Source organism: Orycteropus afer, unplaced genomic scaffold (genome assembly GCF_000298275.1).
Source record: "Orycteropus afer afer isolate SDZICR_OR568_19922 unplaced genomic scaffold, OryAfe1.0 scaffold00391, whole genome shotgun sequence".
Taxonomy (NCBI): domain Eukaryota; kingdom Metazoa; phylum Chordata; class Mammalia; order Tubulidentata; family Orycteropodidae; genus Orycteropus; species Orycteropus afer.
Window position 1 is genome coordinate 3001771 of NW_006921978.1, and position 4865 is coordinate 3006635.

Below are 4865 nucleotides of genomic sequence, written 5' to 3' on the forward strand. Positions count from 1 at the left end.
AAAAAAGAATAAGTTTAAACAGACAAAAACAAATCTAAAAAAAAAAAAAAAAAATCTAAGAGGGGCAGGGCAGGACACCCAGGCTCTGTCAGAGGACACAGACTAAGTTGGAATTCCTGCCAGCCCAAAAGGTGGGTGATGGTGAGGTAGGGCCCACCTCCATTCACCAAGAGGGTATTGGCTATAAAAGTGACAAGGGGAATGTCTCATCTTTCCAGTCATCAGTGTCAGTTATGTCCTTGCTATCTCTTGAAAGTGGAGCTTATCCTTAGGTCCCTGGAATCCAAGAGAATGCTGTAACTTTAAATATCCAAATTGGTCAAACTGCTTGTAAACATTCAAAATGGCTGTGCCCTCCAGATAGATAAATGTTCACAGTTCACTTTGTTTCCTTCTTCACTGTTTATTCACCAGCAACCAGTTTAGTCCTCTGTGCAGTCTCTGGCTAACAGGGCCAATTTTTAGGTTAATTCTTAGGTCCTAACACCACTTGAGAGCTCTGGTAGCATAGTGCCTAAGTCACTTGACTGCTAACCAGAAGGCTGGAGATTAAAACTCACCAGCCACTCTGTGGAATAAAGATGGGGCAATCTACTTCTGTAGTCATACTGCATTGGAAACCTAAGGAGGGGTCGCTATGAGTTTGGTCCAACTTGATGGCACATAACAACAACAACAACACCATCACTTGGAATATCCTAACTGTCCATACTGTCAGAAGGGCTGACAGTCTGCAGCTCCCTATGTTTTATTTTTCACAGTTTTCATGGAAGTTCTTATACTAGTTGGAGTTTAGTCCACTTCTATATCCTCCTTTCAAAGTTCAGGGCTCCAGGATTATCTTCTGCATCTGTGTTAATTGGTTCTTCTTTTCTTTGTTGAAGAGAGTCTGTGTAGTTTGTCTGCTTATTCTGCCATCTTACCAGAACTCTGGAATATCCCAGTCTTTTTAATGATCATTTTCTTTCTTCATGTATGATGTTCTTGATGTCATCTCACAACTTGACTGGTCTTCAGTCATTTGCATTCAATGCTTTAAACTTACTCCTCAGGAGTTCTCTAAATTTATATGGGATATAATCAAACTTCTATTTTGGCTCTCTTTAAGTTATTTTAATTTTCTGTTACTTCAACTTGAACTTGCATATGATCATTGATGGTCTGTTTCACAGTCAGCTCCTGACCTTATTTTGATTAATGATACTGACCTTCTCCATCACCTTTTCCCACAGATGTAGTTAATCTGATTTCTGTGTATTCCATCAGGCTGGATCCACATGTATAGTTCTGTTTATGTTGAAAAATATTTGGAATGAATAAGTCATTGATATTTCAAAATTCTATCATGTGATCTCTGGCATCATTTCTACCATCAAGCATATTTCCAACAACTGATGATTTGTCTTTGTTTCCCATTTTGGCATTCCAATCACTAGTAATAATCAACATATCTTGATCAAATGTTTGGTCAGTTTCAGACAGTAGAAATTTGTAAAAATCTTCAATTTCTTCACCGTTGGCTTTGGTAGTTGGTGCACAAATTTGAACAATAGTAGCATTAACTGATGTTCTTTGTAAGTGTATGGATATTATCTTATCACTGACAGCTTTGTATTTCAGAATAGATCATTATTATTTTATTTTTTTTTTTGACAATGACTGCAATGCCATTCTTTTTCAATTTGTCATTTTTGGCATAGTAGATCATATGATTGTCTGACTCAGAATGGCCAATACCACGCCATTTCAGCTCACAAATGCCTGGATATCGATCTTCATGCATTCCATTTAATTATTCCCAAATTTAAGTTTTCCTGGTTTGTATTTTGTGCATTCTGTGCTCCAAAACTGAAGAAGAGTTGATACTTTTGAGTTGTAGTGTTGGTGAATAACACTGAAAGTACCACAGACTGCTAAAAGAACTAGCAAATCTGTCCTGGAAGAAGTGCAGCCAGAGTGTTCCTTGAAAGTGAAAATGGACGGACTTTGTCTCACCTACTTTGTTCATGTTGTAAGAAGGGACCTTTCCCTGGAGAAGGATATCATGCTTGTTAAAGTGGAGGGTGGAGGGTCAACAAAAAAGGGGAAGGCCTTCAACAAGAAGGATTGACACAGTGGCTACAACAATGGGCTCAGGTATAATAAGGACCATGGAGCTGGCACTGGACCAGGAAGTGTTTCGTTCTGCTATATGTAGGGTCACTATGAGTTGGAGATGACTTGACAGCACCTGACAACAACAACAATGATCCAACTACTAATGGATGTTTGTAGCTGTTTCTTCCCATTTGGAGTCATGGTCCATCACTAAGTGAAGGGCCTAAAAGCTTTACTCCATCTATGATATTAAGATTGACTTCGGGGAGGCAGCTCTTCTCCAGTCATATTTTGATTGTCTTCTGACCTGTGGGGTCATCTTATGGCATTATATCTGACAATATTTCATGAGTATTTATAAAATTTCCCAATAGTATATCAGACAGTGTTCACTGCTTTTCATAAGATACTCAGAGGCCAGATTTTTAGAATTCAATGACCCATTCTTTTTCCCAGTGTGTCTTCGTCTGGAAGCTCTGATGGAACCTGTCCAACATGATGACCCTGCTGGTATATGAGACACCAGTATCATAGCCTCTATTCTTACAGCAACAAGCAATCCACCACAGTACAACAAATTGACAGATGAGTTCACATTATATAGTAAACCATAATGCTAGAAGTAGAAATATTTTTAAAAATGTTTAAATATTCATAGTAAATAATTTTCTATGATCATATATGCATGAATGCATGTATATTGTACTCATAATTTTATCAGTTTTTCAAGCACCATATTTCTCCATGTTATGATGTATTGTAAATCTTACCTTTTATGCCTGTTTAGGAGCTGTGGTAGCATAGTGCCTAAGGCACTTGACTGCTAACCAGAAAGCTGGTGGTACAAACTCACTAGCCACTCCTCAGAAGGAAGATGGTTCAATCTACTCCCATAGTGATACTGCCTACGAAACCCAAGGAGGGGTTGCTATGTGTCAGGTCTAACTTGACAGCACATAACAACACAACAGCATGCCTGTTTAGTGTGGGATGTATCTAGGGTCTTGCCTTCTTGTAGCTTGTTATTCAAGTCACCACCTTTTGTTTGCTTGAGGGTATATATGTTAATATTCTTGGAAAGTTCACTCTCTCACTCATGATCCTTTATTTTGTTTGTCATCTCACTCCTGGACTTGAGACAGCAGCCAGCCATCTGATCTGCCAATTAGGGTTCACCAGCCCCTGCAACCATGTGAGTGAGGAGAATCCTCCAGATCTTTGTTTGACCCATGAACATGAGATTTGTCAGACTCCCGGCCTCCATCATTGTGTGAATCATTTCCTTGGCAGTGTGTGAGCTTTTTGAGATGTTACAGCAAAACACAGAACCCTAAAATGATATAGAGGAGGAGATGATGTTAGAGATTATGGAGTTTTACAGCAGCTTGCAAAAGTTGCACATTTGTGATGTCTTTAACTTCCTTGTCATAGAGATCAGCCTCATGCTGATCCTTCTAAAAGAAATTATTAGAGGAGCATTGTATTCAGTGTTTTACAACATTATCTTATTTATCCTCATACACTACAAATAGGTAGATATTTTTATTATTGCTATTTTTCAGATGGTAAACCTGAGGCATAAATGTTAAATATTTTGACTCAAAACAAAAAGCATTATTAGTGATGGGGTAGAAATTAGCTGCAGGTTTTCTTATATTGGGGCAAATAGTCTTAATCACTATACTACAGTTTTTATAGAGGTGTTACATAACTCCATATTGATGCACCCCTCTTCTCACAAATATCTGCATGGTGTTAGTTTTCCCATTACCAAAATGATTTCACTCAAGGTAACAACTTGCTCAGTCTTATTTAGCTAGAAATTTCTGATCTAGGTCTGTTTAATGCTGTATTCCTGAAGTTTCTCACCATTGCATCTTTTCTTTTTTTCCTTTATATACTGAATACAATCTCATACAATTTAGAAGCACAAAAATAGTAGAGGTTAGGGAAAATTTCCTTGCATGTGTCCATTTCCAAGGCTTTCTCATCTTTTCTTCTTTTGCTGCTTATTAAGTAAGTAATAACTATTTTAAGGTAGGAAGTGATGAATCTTTGTTGAAGTGAACAAAACCTACATCAAGCAAAAAGGAATGCATTGGCTCACTGGAATGAATTGTCCAGGGAATGTCTTGAACTAAGGTGATACAGAGTTGCACCAAGAGCCAATTATACAGCTCCATATTGTTGCAATGATCTTTTCCAAATTAATTTTATTTTGGAGGTCCATGTTAGGGACAAATAGTGGCAATATACTCTTCCATATCATACTCAATACAATAAGACATTCCTTCAGACATATGACAACTTATTTCCTTCCCTTTTTTTGCATTGCCAAAAAATCACTATGTCAGGGCATGTGATATATTATTCAGTGTTCATATATGCTTCCTCCAGAAGGGATTGCTGTTGTTAATTGTTAGGTGAAGTTGAGTCAGCTCCAACTATTAGAAGCCCTATATACAACAGAACAAAACATTCCTCATCCTGCACCAGCCTCACGATTCTTGCTATACCTGAGCCCACTGTTGTAGCCTCTGTGTCAATCCATCTCATTGAAGGCCTTCCCATTTTTTGCTGACCCTTCACTTTACCAAGCATACAAATCAGGGAATTATTACTACTGAATGAATGATGAGAAAAAAAAAAATACAGTTACAACAATGACTACTATGAGAATACTTTTTAACTACTCCTAAGTACTTTTTTTTCTGTTGTGAATGAATAACATTTTCTTCAAGACACGAATAAAATCCTATCATATTTTT